Genomic DNA, 16,044 nt, shown 5'->3' with positions numbered 1-16,044 from the left:
GCTGCAAGCTCCCCTCCCCCCATTCCCACTCCTTGTCCCCAAGCTGCTGTTGCATTTGCTATTGCTGCGTTGCTGGACTTCTGAATGTTCTGATGACAAAGATTGGCTTTGCTCCAAGAAACACAATGACCCTAATCATCAAGAAGTGGTCTATTTTGTTGGCTGAAAGATGTCTATGCCCCATTTCCTCTCTAACCTTTGTCTCTTATCTAGTATTTGGAGGTTTGAAAGGATTAGGGAAGAATAAGGCTAGAATAAGGGAGGTAGAGGTATAAGAACATAATAAGATGCTCCCCCCCCCATAGTGCTAACATGGTGGTGAATCTCCTATGGGAGATTATCCTTGCACTAGAGTTATTTGTAATAGAGTTAGATTACAAACCACAGCTCACCATCACATTCCCTCAGTGTTCTGAAAGAGTCCTCTGCACGACTGCTTCTTAACTCTTTTATATAGTATGACTTTAAAAACATATTTGAAGGCCCCTTCCTCCTCCCCACCACTAGACAAGAACTAGGTTCGTTGTTGCCCACTGCCTGAGATCTACGAGCCGAGTGCCCACGAGTTCCCACTTGGACTTTTACAATCAGAGATAACAGCAATGGCCTCAAAATGGAGGGCTACTACATCTTGGTATTCTTACCCAAGATATTGGTAACGTTATCATCATGCAATGCTTTGGATGCAAAGCCACCAGCGTGCCCACCGAAAATTCGGGAATTCCTATTTCACTTCCCCATGGTTCTCCCCTCATGGAGTCCTTCCCTGGGACTCTCTTGCTTACGAGTCTGGGTATCCTTGGAACTTTCAAGGACAGCACAAGGCTGACAGGAGTCTCCGTACAGCGTTTCCCATCTCAAAAGCTCCGAGTAGCCTCTACATAACTGCAATAGAACCTAGGCAGCCTCAAGAGAAAATGAAGCACTGTGTGAAGAGGAAGAGCTAGAGTCGGATTCAGATGACGAAGTGGAGCCTGACCTGAGCAATATGAAGAACATCGAGGAGCTTTGCCAGTATGTACAGACTGAGAGGCACAGAAAAGAGTGATGGCGACGGCAGCAGCTGAACATGGAGTGCCTGCGTGACTGTGTGAATGTGGGTTAATGGTGGTGTCCCTCATCTGCTTGGGACTTGGGTCTCTGGGCAAGGTGGGAGTTTTAACTGTGTACTTCCCACACTGTTGCCGGGTGAACACCAGGTTATGTGAAGCCCCAGATCCCGCTCAGGGGGTGGGGAAGCCCAGTCTGAGGTCCCAGGGAGTTGGCTCTCAGACTCTTGGGCAGCCCAGAAGCCGCTGGATGCTGCGGAAGAGCTGAGAACAGAGTAGGGGCCAAAGGGGTTGGATCTAGCCCAGGGCCAAAGGAAGAGGGCAGGAGGAGAGAGCTCCAGCTGGGTCCCACTGGGATGAGAGAGTCCTTGGCTTGTTCGGTGGGTGGTTTGGCTTGGTGGAGACTGTGACTGGGAGCACAGAGAGAGGCCTTCTGCAGCTCTTTAGAGGAAGTTCCCCATGGCAGATCCCGATGAGAAGAGGCAGTCCATGGTTTTAAAATATTTATTTTCATGGTGGAGAGTTGCGATGAGTGACACCATACCCCACTTTTTCAGGGCGGGCCTGAGGTTAAATACCTTTTGCAGGGAGGAGTGTCTGGGAAGGGGAGCTTAATTGGCTAAGCCCATTAGGGCTTTAGGTACCTCATTAAAATGGAGAGTTGTCTTGAGACTATGTCCTATACCTGTGGATGGGGCTTGGGGCCTTGCCCTCCCATGACTGACAGCCACAGAATTTTGGAGAGCTGAGGCCTGCTGTCAGAGCCTGGTGTCTGGGAGAGAGGCAGAACACCTACCATGCCTTGCAGGATCACCTGCCGGGTTACCAGAATTTTAAACCCAGCTCAACCAGAAACCAGGCTGCCTTTAACGGCCCCATATGTGGATATGGACCATAGGTCAGTGGAGCCCCCATATGAGAAGCCCTGGGAGCAGCGCCAAGCAGAGATGAAGCGCTTATATGGCAACAGTGCTCCGCAGATCCTGGCCATGGAAGCCGATATGCAGCTGAGCTTTGACACACACTGAGACAGAAAGCAGCCGAAGTACCGGCCTGTCACTCCCCTGAAGTTCTGAGTCCTGGGCACCGGGACCCTAGGCAATGCCTCACAGTTCCTAGCCTCTCCCTCTTCATCTCTTCTGGACATTTTTCCAGAGAAAGAGTCCTGTATACCGACATGGTGGATACAGTCTGTCAGCTACTTCTAACTCTGTCAGCAGGAGGTATACTGTTGCCAACGCAAGGAATGTTCACTGACAAAGTGATAATTGTATTTACTGGCTCTTGGTTTTCTCTGTAACAGTCTGGTTCATTGAAATAATTGCCTAGTGATACTGCCTATTGTTTTGCATTTTAAATTTCCTTCTCTAAACCGTCTGGAATGTCATAAAAGCCTTAAGCCACATGTCATTTATTCCTACACTTTTTAGACCAGTTTTCATACAGTGCATGCTACCTACAAACTCTTGAATCTCCCTGCTTCCACCTCCCAAATGCTGGCTGACTGGTTTGCACTGGCCACACTGGGCTTCTGCCCACATATTTCCTCAGACCTTAGCTCTTTAGATCCCTCTGAAAATGATGCAGGTGGCACTTGTTATTCGGCGAGGTGTCAGCCCGCATGCTCTATAAAAGACCCAAGAGTAAATACTTTGGGCTTGGCAGGCCATGTTGCCTGTGTCATAACTGTCTAACCCTGTCTTCATAGCATGAAAACAGACACAGTTACTGAATAAACAAATGAATGTGACTGCGTTTCAATAAAACTTTATTTGTAAAAAACAAAACAAAACAAAAACATATTCGAAAATTAATTCTTGAGTGTAAAGGATCTATATTGAGAGGCAATAAGAAAGTATCATGGAGACGTTATCTTTAGTGAGTAGAAAGGCCTTTTTAGTTAGGCTCTGTAATGAAGAATAGAGGATTGAAACAAACATGTATTAAGCTAGCTGTTGCTGATGGCTATGGTAACTTCTGTCTTCTAACTTTGGTTCAGCCCTAGGAGGAAGGTAGAGCATATCTAGTGCTTCATGTACAGAGATGTATCTATGTGGGTGAAAAGGGAAGGTGTTATATCCCATTGCTTCATTGGCCCTTTGAGCTACTTTGAGCCCAGCCTTTTGTCCTGGGTAGAATTCACTCATCTGCTTCGTTTAGGCCTTGGGACCTCTACCCTTGAAGTCTGAAGCAGTAGATACAACCCTAGCTCATAGAGAATTAACAAAATTGGGGTGCGGCTGAGAAGTCTCACAGGATGGTGATCACTCAAGGTGCATGATGGACATGCATACGCAGGGAACCAGCAACCCTTCACATCCTTGACTCTAGGCAGCATAGATGAGTGGTTACGAAAAAGAGGTCTGTGATCCTGCTTTCTGAAATTGCGGCTCGTATGCGGCTCAACATTTATGTGACAATTCTTATTTGCAATCATCTACTCCCTCAGAATTACATTCTAAGATTTAATTTAAATATCGGTATCTATCTAACACTTGCCACTTATGGGTAACACTTTAGTGTATTTCCTGGCATGTGGCAAGCACCTAGTAAATGTTTTTTTTTTTTTTTTTTTTTTTTTCTAGATGAAACTGATGAACTTGAAAGTGCACATCTTGATAATGATAAGAGTTATTGAAGGAGATGGTGAAATCTTTCATGATAAACATTACGCACATTCTGAGTTACTTCCAGTCAACCATTATGGACCCAGTGCAGGTGATGGGAGGGGGTTATAGGACCTTTCATGGTTCTTTTCAGTTTACTTGGCCAATGACCACCCTTCTCTCTCTGTGGATGCCCCATTCACTGATTATCTTTCCCCATTGTCCACTTATTGTTTCACTGGTTAATTTTTTTTTTTTTTTTTTGGAGACAGGGTTTCTCTGTGTAGCCCTGGCTGTCCTGGAACTCACTTTGTAGACCAGGCTGGCCCCGAACTCAGAAATCCACCTGCCTCTGCCTCCCGAGAGCTGGGATTAAAGGTGTGCGCCACCATGCCTGGCTCACTGGTTACTTTTGATGGAGGAGAAAATGTTGGACTTTGAAGGAAGTCTATAAACAGTTATACTGAGCTCCCTTCTCTCCAGAATCCAGCTAGCTCTAACAGTTTTTCGATGCTTTTAGACTTTCATAATGGCTGTGGGATAGTGTGATTTACATGGATCGAATCTACTTTATGAATAAATTACACTCTAAAGGTTCATCATATCTAAATTAATTGGCTGGAGCTTTTACTAATCTTTTCACAAATGTTATAAATGGAGTTTTAAGTTTTAGACCAGCCTGGTGGAGTATTCCTAATGGAAGTTCTCAGTGGCCACACACTGTATTCTAGGTTCTGGAAACTGGAGGCCTGTGATACAGATGGTGGTGGGGGTGGGGGAGTGAGAAATGGAAGGTTTCACCTTATATGGTACAATATTGACTCTGTCAGAATTTCTAAACCATGCATTTTTGGGGTGTGACTGTCATAGCGTTTTTTGTGTACCCGGAATACTTCCCAATACTCTTACTTAAACTGTGAAATAGTAGTGGATTGTGAAATTAAATTATCGGGCTCTTGTGAAACTTACAGAATTCACATACAACTTCCTAACCACAAAGTATTTTAAAGAGACATATTAAATGTTTTATCAGACAAGTGAAACAAGGGACCCCAGGAATTAAAATTTCCCCAGGAATTCCATACTGGAGTCCCTGGTTCCAGGCATAGGAGAAACTTGCCTTTCAGGAAGAGATTTCTCCCAGTCTGATGAGTCTTCGGGAGAGACTGGAGACAAGGCAGTGTAGAGCCAGTGGTGGCTGAAGCCACTCGCTGACCAGGAGCACTTGGCTGTACCTACCCCAGCCCCCTAGGTAAATCTAAATTTCAAGAGAGCACACTGAAGGTGGATTTGGGGTCCAGTGGGCCCATTTATTTGTCCCTCTTCCTAACTAATGTGGCCACACTGAGTAAGTCTTTTATCTCCACCTTTTTTTCTTTTCTTTTTAAATTGGGTATTTTCTTTATTTACATTTCAAATGTTATCCCCTTTCCCAGTTTCCCTCCCTCCCAGAAACACCTTATTACATCTTCCCTCCCCCTGCTTCTATGAGGGTGTTCCTCCACCCACCCACCCACTCCCACCTCCCTGCCCTTGATTCCCCTACACTGGGGCAGCTATCGAGCCTTCATAGGACCAAGGATCTCTTCTTCCATTGATGTATGACAAGCCCATCCTCTGCTACATCTGCAGCTGGAGCCATGTGTACTTCTTTGTTGATGGTTTAGTCCCTGGGTGTTCAGGGAGGTGGTGGTGGGGTCTGGTTGGTTGATATTGTTGTTTTTCCTATGGGGTTGCAAACCCCTTCAGCTCCTTCAGTCCCTTCTCTAACTCCTGTATTAGGGACCCTGTGCTCAGTCCAATGGTTGGCTAAGAGCATCCACTTCTTATTTGCTTTGGTCCTTCTTAGAAGGAGAACAAAATACTCACAGAAGCAAATATGGAGATAAAGTGTGGAGCAGAGACTAAAGGAAAGGCCACCCAGAGACTGTCCCACCTGGGGATCCATCCCATATACAGTTATCAAACCCAGACACTATGTGGATGCCAAGAAGTGCATGCTGAAAGGAGCCTGATATCTCCGCCTCTCACAATGACTTGTTTTTTAAGTACCATGCTTTGGATGGATGGCTAAGCCTAACTTGTGACTGTCAGAGTCCTGGTTTTGACCCTAAAAGCTTCAGGAATGCGGGGCTGTTTTGCAAATGTTGTAAATATTCTGTGATCTTAAATTGAGTAGGAAGAGACGTGTGATTTGGTTCCTTTCTTCTCTTTTAAAAACAAAAATGACTAAATCTCTTAATCTAGGCTTACAAACTGTGCTGTGTAATCAAGAACAGGAAATCCTTCCTTGAGGACATCTCCGGGTCTTCTAGTTCAATATTAAAAACACCTGCTCTCAATGAGTCTATAGTGGACCCTTATTAGGGCAGATATTTCTAGTCTTGCTAAAGCATATCCCCATGGTACTGAGAAGCAGAAAAAAAAATGAGTGCGCAGGTCATGGTTAATAAGAGGCTGAAAAGAAATGAGAATGAACTACCTGTTTTTGTAATGTTGGAGAACTGGTCGTTTCCTATTCCGTCTTTAGTCTGGTCATTTGTCTCTCATTGCTTCCTCTGACACAGTTTGACTGCCAGGACTATTCTCAAATAGGCATGCATGAAATTGACTGCTCCTGTAGGAAGCCCAGCAAAACCGTGATGGAAAGCCTCTGGTCTTCGGCACTAATCCACCGATCTTAGACTCTCTCCCACACTTTGTTCATTTTACAATCTTAAACTCCCTGCACTTAGTTGATTAATTTTCCTGGAACTGAAACTTTGGTGTAGCATGTGAGGATTTGAACGGCTGTTTTGTCCTCTCTCTTTTTTTAATTGTATGTGCTTGGTATGTGTGTGTGATTATGCAGGTGCATGTGCCCATGTGTGCCCAAGCAGAGGTCAGAGCAGGACACTGGGTACCCTTCTTTATCACTTTGCATTATTAGTTTAAGATGGAGTCTCTCACTGAGCCAGAAGTGTATTGTTAAGGTTAGTCTAGGCTGATGGGCCAGAGAACTCTCAAGATCCACCTGTCTCTGCTGGGGTGCTTTATCTCAAATGAATGTTGTCGGGCTGCTATTGTTGTCATATTGGAATGCAAATATCCCTGGGAACAATTCAAGAAATTTGAGTCTCTCGAGTGTGAGAATCCCTGTGATTCAAATTTCTGGGTATGTATATCCCTTTATAACACTGCGATCTGCAACAAAAAGAAATTGAAAATGTCCAAGTGGGTTTGAATACTGCTCACAAATTCTTGATGTGTCTTGTTCTGGCTTATGGACAGTTTTTTTCTTTACATTCATATAACTTTCTATTTTCTGCCCTATCAGAGAAGCTGAAATAAATGAATATATCCGAACAGAATAGTTTTCTAGGAATACATATGCATTTTCACGGTCTCTCATCCCCAGTCAATTTTGAAGCCTTTGAAGATCAATTTCTGTTCATTTCCTCAGGCCTCAGCCCCACACCCTCTGGAGGCTTGCTCTCCCCGCATTCATGAACATCAGCCATGCCTCAGATGATTGGCTTCCTCTCCTGTGAGGGCAGGGTACTTGCATTACCTTCTGTGCCTCTGCGAGTCCAGGACACTGGGGACATCTCCACAAAGGTATAGTACTGACGGCTGCAAAGAACACTTTGCCGGCTCCTTTCTTTTGCCTTCAGCGTCATTCCTTCACTTTGTGCTGTGTGCAAAATTCATTTAGCACTGACCTTTCCATGTGAACTGACAGTAAAGTAGGATTTACACAGTGTGTGCTCCAGTTGGGTCTCCTTCTCCTCTTGCATATCCTGCCTGAAGTGTGAGTCACGGTTGGTCTCCAATTCCTTTTCCTGAGATCTGAATCGGGCTCTCAGGTTCCTTTTCTCTGTTAAATTTATGTTCTGCTTGCTTCCTTGTTCCCACCCAAATGCTGGAGACCAAGGGCTGGGTAAGAAATACCTTTGAAAGCGTGTTGTCCAGCTATATTGCTTGCATGATGTTTGAAACCAGTTTCTTTTTTTAATCACCGAGGAAGGTGTATGGTGAGAGGGTGAGGGTGAGGGCATACAGGATTTTACTCTTATGGGAACTCAAAATCTTTCAGAATTCTGGGGAAGGGAGCTGATGTCTAACCCACTGGGAGCTGTGATGGGGCAGAAATACAAGAATTGGAAAGGATGCACAAAAGCTCCAACCCAAGAACACATCCTAACCCCCTGGTAGAAATAGTCCACTTTACAAAGCTGTTTCCCAATCCACCTTCTCCAGTCTGCTTTCTGCTTCAAGGCTATCTGTTTGGCTTACAAGGATGATCTCTGGATCCTTCTTGTTCCAGAAAGCTGAGTGGGAAACCATCAGGAAATTGGGAAGAAGAAAGGAAGGGAGTGGCCCTATCTCAGGTGGTTTGATTGGATGATCTTGTTTAGCATCAGGTAGTTTGTCCTTTGTCCTCTGAAGAAGCTGACCTCCTATGACAGCTTTTGGATACTTGGACCCTCTGCCTTCTTTCATCCCTTTGGACCTAGGGATGGTGGCTGCCCCTTCTGTTGTGGTCCCCAGGAGGTTCTCATTGTCCATTTGCACAGCTTTGTAATTGGTCCCATTGTGAAGAACTCCTTCTTATCTTAAATTGAACATTTTTAAAAAAACTTTTATAGGACTCTGGCTAATATAATTCCTCTTGAATTTGACAGTCGGGTTATTCGGTTAGTAGGCTCTCCCTTGACGAAGTGAAATATATCATAGAAAGGACAGCCCTGTGCTCACAACAAAGTATGGATGATTCACCACGATTTAAGGATCTTAGGACTTTTAGTTCAGAGGTTTGAAGGGAGGAGAGGGAATGGGGAGGGGTGGATTGTGAAACACTGTGAGGATGAGGAGGAGAGCTAAAAAAAAAAAACCCTGCATAATCCTGCGATAGCTATGGCATAATGAAGGGGAACGGAGGGTGCCGGCTATTGCCATTTCTCCACCTAAAATCTTTTCTCAGTAACATTGTCCCTCCTGGAACAGCTCTTCTCAGAAGTGCTCCCGTCATAGCCTCTAAACAAGGAACTTATAGGGTTTTCTCAAGGGCGCATAGTCAGCAAGGAACAGAGCAGGACATGAACGTAAGTAGTTTGACCTTTCAAATACTCACTGTGCGTCTTGAACTCCGGATAGACATCAGTGGCCTTTGTGCGTCCAGGAAGAGAATGGAGAAACCATTCTTTTGGCAGGAGTCTTCTTCAAGCATTTAAACCTGGCTGAGCCTGAGGGTTCAGAAATCTATGAAGACTTACAAGAAAACAACAGAACCCCAAATTTAGAGTCTGTCATCTATATTGAAATACTCCTTGGGGACATTATTTATCATTTTGTAATTGTGATACTTCTTGAAAACGGACTTGGGGAAGGAACCTGAAGCCACGGAAAATCCCCAGGCCAGATAAAACCTGTGATAAAGTACTCACCAGAAACCAAGCTAGTTATGGAATCAGACACCCAGGACAGAAAACTCTCTACCCCACCAGTAACCCCCTACACCATATAAGCATCACACTTAAGTTTTTTTTCCCACGGTTTTCTAGCCCGGTTGTACCAAAAAAGGCTGTGTTGAAGAGGAAGTGGCTGTGTTGAAGAGAAGGCATTAAGTGTTAATGCACAGGTGAGGGAATACTTCTGGGCAAATCTCTAGCATAAACTTCAGGTCATAATCTTGCAAAGTGGCATTGCGATTTGAGTCAGTCAGGTGACTCACACTTTGCTAGGGAACACAGTGCTCATCCCTGTAGTTGAAAGGCTGCTCGATTCCAGGTCTGTTTCTTCTGAACGCTCACATCATGGGGAGCTGAGCCGAGCTGAGCTGAGCTGAGCACAGGTCTCTTATGCATCCCCCATACCTCTCAGCACATCAACTCTGCAAAGAATGAGAATGGGAGATTAAAGCACAGCTGGGGCAGACTTCTCCAGGCAGGAGTTCAAAGGTGATGTACAAAGCCTGTTCAGTTCAACAGTGGTGAAGCTGCTATTTAATTTTAGCTGAAGCTTGATGATACGTGAACTAGAAAATTTATTAGCTGTAGCAGAAAGCAAGTCTTCCATGCAATTGAAATCTCTGATGTGCTTTCAAGACAACAGGTGCTTTGCTAACCTAGTCAATCTATGTGAGTTTTAATCACACCTTAGCCTTCCGGATGATCTTAAAACTAGATGCACAAGATAAGGAATGGTTGCAGTGATCACTGTTTTCAACTTTTTTTTTTTTTAAAAGCACATATAGTTATCATGGACCAGATGTACTCTTGGGGCGTCTTTCCTGAGTGACTAACTACTTTGAGAAAGGCTTTTCCACGTCAGTATTACTAAAGCCGTCGTCTGAAAGAGTTACAAATGAGTAGATAAGAAAAAGCTCATGGGAGCTGGGGAGATGGCCCAGTGGTTAAGAGCTCTTGCTGTTCCCAGAGGACATGAGTTTACTTCCCAGCACCCACATCTGGTGGCTCATAGGCACCCGTAACTCTTGCTCCAGGTACCTGATGCCCTCTTCTGGTCTCTATGACCACTTGCACTCATGGGGCACACAAATACACCCCCAAACACATATAAGTAAAAATAAACCTTTTTTTTTTTTAAGTTCACTTCGAGTTGAGAACATAAATTCTCCTTAGCAGTGACTAGATAAAGGGAGTCTATGGGTAACTTGATAATATAGTTAATAAAAATATTTTCTACCAGCAATTTCCACAAGGTTAAGAATGCAGGAAAACAGTGGAGCTTTGTTCTCACAAAAGATTATTTACTTCATTGTTTTAAATGAATTTATTTAACCAGCTCCTAGGAATACTTTCTTTACCTTGTACCCAGTATAGCACAGCATCATTACATTGTATCATTTCTATTGTACAGTGGACCATGATAAGGTCAAATCTAGAAAAAGGGCTTCTAACCTAGATATTGCTTTCTAAACCTTATCTATCACTCTCATCTTGGGTTCTCTGCTTGTTTGGGTTTTCAGATGCTTCCAATGCCAGCTCCTCTGTAGGCATGTCTGTCATTTCTTCATTACCCATTATCCCCATGGGAAGGTCAAGTCCAAAGCCATGTATGCCAAGGCAGTTACTGTTAATGTCTGTCTGTCTGTCTGTCTGCCTCTCTAGTAAGTGAGCAGAACAGCTTCTGTTTACTCTAATGTGTATAAAGAAAGGACATTCCCTACCTTATGCATATGTTCAGCATGGAAAGGCTAGCTGCAGGCTTTACCTGGAAAATCAAGGCCCCAGGGAGAGAAGAGCACAGGGGAGACTTATTGGTCCCTAGCTCACAGCAACAAATGTTCCCTGGAGAACAGTCTGGCCTAGACGTACATTTCATGATCTAAGACATTGGTCTATGTAGAAATAATCCCAGTGAATATGAGCATCATAAAGGCTTAGGCCAGAGTCCATACTCCCCAAACTGTAAAACTCCATGGTCAGACAATGAGTGACAGACAATATTCAGGTCTCTAGCATTGTCTACCCTGAAGATCTTTGAGCATCAAGAATGCTGGTTATTTTCAATTCTTTTTGTAAACCCCAGTAAGAATTATTCTGAATTCAGCTACCAATTATTTTTGTTTGTTTGCATATATATTTATTTAAAGATTTATTTTAACCTAATGTAAATATGTTCATGTGTGTGCACGTTTATATGAATGCAGGTACCTTCAGAAGACATCATCTTTTTCCTTTCCCCTCTGTGTATAGGCACCTTTAAATATTTTCCATGATACTGGAATAATAATGGTCATGTATTGTTTTAGTTTATGCTTAGATTGGAAGGTGTTCATTTTTCCATAAGCTCTTAAGATTAGTCTCACTGGATATTGCAGTTTAGTGTATTAGTCAGGTTTTTCAGCACTGTGACCAAATATCTGACAGAAATCGTTTAAAGGAGAAAACATTTTTTCTGGTTCATGGTTTCAGTTGATGGTCAGCTGGCTTTGCTCTCTTCTGGGCTGTGGTGAAATAGATCATCATTGCAGAAGGATGTGGCAAGAATCAAATATATTTGCCTCATAGAAGCCAGTAGGGAAGGAGAGAGAGAGAGAGAGAGAGAGAGGAGAGAGAGAACAGAAAAGTGATATATCTTTCCAAAGCATGGCTCCAGTGATGTATTTCTTCCTCCTACATGGCTCCACCTCCTATTTTCCATCATCTTCCAACAATATTAACAAATTAAGTGTCCATCAAGGGAATAAGAATTGCGGAGGCTGGATCCTTCATGGTCTAACCCTCTTCTCAGATCCACCAACTGACAACCAAGCTTTTATTACACAAGAGTGTGGGGACATTTCATATCCAAACCAATACATCTAGATTATAAGTTATTGTATTTCTGCTGAGAAGTATGTAGTTATTCTGCGTGGTTTGCCTTATAAGTAAGTTGGTGATTCTTTTTTTTTTTTGCAGCGTTCAATATCCGTTCTTTGTTCTGGACTTGCAGAAGTTTAACTATAATATGACATGGAGAGGTTTTTTTTCCCCCTGGCCATGACTATTTGGAGTTCTAAATGTATTCTATACTTAGATGTTTATATTATTCCTAAGGCTTTGATAAGTCTTTAAAATATATTGTACTTTTATTTATTTTTTTGAAAAATTTAGACATTTACAAAATACCCTCCAGTTCCATTTTAATATTTCCATCTTAATTATGTCTATCCACCCTTGCCTCACTCCAGTTGCCCCAGCATTCCAAAACCCTGCCTCTCTCTGCCATATTTTGTTATGAATAACCTTTTAGTACAGCTCGTGGTGCCCATGCTTACATGGGTGTGGAGCTAACCTCCAAGGCATCAATAATCATGTTCCCAAAGGAGAGTGACTCTCCCTCCCTTAGCAATTATCAACTCTCAATAGCTCATATTCCAATGGTAGGGCTTTGGGGGGCCATCTCGTATTCATGTTAGAATTCTGTCTGGCTTGATCTTGTACAGGTCTCCTGTAGGTAACCTTGGCTGCTTTGAATTGTGTGGAACAACAATCGTGTGCAGAAGTCAGCATTTTACTGATTTCCTCCTCAGCTTCTGGCTTTTATTTTATTTTTTCTACCCAATCTTCCTTCCTGTTCCCTGAGCCTTGGGTGGGAAGAGGTTAGAATAGGTAACTCATCCACAGATGTGCACTTATACTTACACATGGTTGGCACTTTGAATGGTTACTGGCCTGGGCATCAATGATTACCCACTGCAGTATGACAATGTTAAGAGCAACCCAAATCTCTGAGTGTAATCATAATATTTAGAAGGCCCCATGATACCTTGACTATTTGATATAACAACAGTATATTCCTCTCTAGGGCCTATGATCTTCCAAGTTATAGGCTTTTGACCAGATTTACAGCATCAAACATGAAATACCCTTTGTAGAACAGGTTGCACACTCAAACAGAAAGTGTTTCGTTATCATTTAACATTCATGCCACATATACACCTCTGGACACATCCTATCAGGTAAGTCAGTGGTGCAGAAGTCACATGTCTAGGTAAGACTACTAATGTCTTTTCTCCCCTAGAAGTCAGGTAGGACCTTCTGGCACTATGTAAGTTAGCCTGTAGAGAGAGAGAGTTTCTTGGTCAGTACAGTGTTGTCTTCTCTGTGTCCTGCATCCAAAGTGAGTGCCTTCTTCAGCAATAGAATGTTACTGTCTAGTTATGGTGGGCCACAAAAAGCAACAGCAATAATCTGTGTTGTTTTGTGTGCCTTTGAGGATTTCCTGGTCAAAACATCAATAAAGAGATGTTCTATTACTGGCACTGAAATTTTCACTTAATGTCTTCTGAGAGCAGCACTGTCCAACCATGAAGGATACTTGTGTTCAAATTATTTTTTGGTTAGCTTAAAAAATCAGTGACTTTTCATAAGGCTTCTTTAAACATTCCTAATTTGGGTTAACCCAACTCTTACCACCTGACTTGGAGAATTCTTTTTTTTTGATGGCTTTCAGTTTTTCTCTCTTTTTAAATTAGATATTTTCTTCATTTACATTTCAAATGCTATCCCGAAAGTCCCCTACACCTTCCCCCAACCCTGATCCCAAACCCACCCACTCCTGCTTCCTGGCCCTGGCATTCCCCTGTACTGGGGCATATAATCTTCGCAAGTCCAAGGGCCTCTCCTCCCATTGATGGCTGACTAGGCCATCCCCTGCTATGTATGCAATAGAGACACAGCTCTGGGGGGGGGGGGTTGGTTAGTTCATATTGTTGTTCCTCCTAACACCTTTAGCTCTTTGGGTACTTCCTCTAGCTCCTTCATTAGGGGCCCTGTGTTCTTTTGCCATTATTTCACTGAATAAGTTCCTTTCCTTTAGTCAGAACCTCTATTTCTGTGGTGGTTTGAAAATGCTTGGCCAAGGGAGTGTCACTATTAGGAGTTATGGTCTTGTTGGAGCGGATGGAAGTGTGTCACTGTGGGGGTAGGCTTTAAGACCCTCCTCCTACAGTCTGCTCCTGGTTTCCTTTGGATGCAGATGTAGAACTCTCAGATCCTCTTAGCCTGCCTGAATGCTGCCATGCTCCTGCCTTGATGATAATGCACTGAACCTTTGAACTTATAACCCATCCCCAATTAAATGTTGTCCTTTATAAGAGTTGCCTTGGTCATGGTGTCTGTTCATAGCAGTAAAACCCTAACTAAGAAAATTTCCTTATCCAGACCTATTATTTTTAAAGTTGGTATCTTAATTGTATCCTAGAGGTCTCATATATTTTTAATGCATGTTAAAATTGATTAAACATAGTTCCTATATAAATTTGATGCTTTGTTGAAATTGCTTTCTATCTGTGAATTCTTTCTTCAACTCAATTTAATTGTTTGGTGAGGCTTTTATTGATGTTTTTACTTGATTTATTAAACTTTTATTTTCTAAGATATATCTTGGTTATTCTTACAAAGCTCTATCTTATCATTGATTTTCTCCTTTATAATCTGTACTGTTTCCCTTACTCCTTCAGTTTTTTTATGTGTTCCTTGGAATTCATGTATTCTTTTAAAAAAAATCAAAGGATACAATCAATAGGACAAAATGACAGCCTACAGATTGGGAAAAGATCTTCACCGACCCTACATCTGACAGAGTGCTAATATCTAAAATGAGAGATGGCTCAGCGGATAAGAGCACTGACTGCTCTTCTGAAGGTCCTGAGTTCAAATCCCAACAACCACTTGGTGGCTCACAACCATCCATAATGAGATCTGACGCCCTCTTCTGGTGTGTCTGAAGACAGCTGCGGCGTACTTACATATAATAATAAATAAATCTTAAAAAAAAAACTCTGAAGTTAAATGCCAACAACCCAAACAACCCAATTAAAAAACAAAGGAGTACAGAGATAAACAGAATTCTTCACAGAGGAATCTCAAATGACCGATAGGCAGTTAAAGAAATGTTCAACATCCCTAGTCATTAGGGAAATGCAAATCAAAATGACTCTGAGATTCTACTTTGCACCCATCAGAATGGCTAAGATGAAAACCTCAGAGGACTGCACATGCCGGCAAGGGTGTGGAGCAAGATCCACTGATCAATGGGATATAACCGAAGACCCACAATATAAATCCCAACTCATACAATCCACCCTATTTTTGATAAGACCAACAGGACACATTGGATAAAACATAACATCTTCAACAAAAGGAACAGGCCAAACTCGATGGCTCTTTGGAGAAGAATGAGAGTAGGTCCTTATCTCTAACCCTGCACAAAACTAACTCCAAATGGACCTCAACATAAGACTGCATACCCCAAATCAGATAGAGAAGAAAGCAGGGAATACACTTGAACTCAGTGACAAGGGAAAAGGCTTTCTCAACAGGGCCCCGATTAAGCATTGGGTCTACCAATTAAAAATTAAACTAAAGAGCTTCTTGAAAGCAAAGAGCAACATCATTTAGTGAAGCAGCAGCCTACAGAATGAGAAGAACAAACTTCACCAATTATACATCTGACAGAAGGCTAATATCCAAAATATATGAAGAATTAAAAGCCTAAACACCAAGAAACAACCCAATTAAAACATGGGGCAAGAAACAAAACAGGATTTCAAACTATGAATTATAAATGGCCGAGAAACATTTGAATGAAAGCTTCAGCAGTGGCAATGAAGCCGAGAAGCTCCTGACTAATGGTAAAATACACACAGGGGTTGCTGATCTCTAAGGAAGATCAGATCTGCACGACCCTCCTTAGAAGGCTCTCAGCTATGGCGCTGTGTGAATCTGACAAGAATGGAGATTCCAGGTCTTCTGCCTGCTTAGACTGCAGGGCTTGCATGGTGCCAAGATCTGAGGGTGTGAAGACAGCTCAGGTTTTCTTTCTCTCTTCTTTTATCTCCTTCCCATTATAGGAGAGACACCCTTCCTTGTATTGTGATTTTGGGTTTCACATGGTTA

General features: G+C 42.7%; 1 pseudogene; it reads left to right on the top strand.

The window, feature by feature from the left end:
- Positions 1-602: 602 nt before the first annotated feature.
- On the top strand, positions 603-2,125 carry LOC110300978 (gem-associated protein 8-like; annotated as a pseudogene).
- Positions 2,126-16,044: the final 13,919 nt, after the last annotated feature.

Source organism: Mus caroli, unplaced genomic scaffold (assembly GCF_978045245.1).
Source record: "Mus caroli unplaced genomic scaffold, Mus_caroli_1 scaffold_11, whole genome shotgun sequence".
In the NCBI taxonomy this organism is placed as follows: domain Eukaryota; kingdom Metazoa; phylum Chordata; class Mammalia; order Rodentia; family Muridae; genus Mus; species Mus caroli.
Note: the sequence above shows the minus strand (reverse complement) of the source record. Positions and strands in the feature narration are given on the sequence as shown.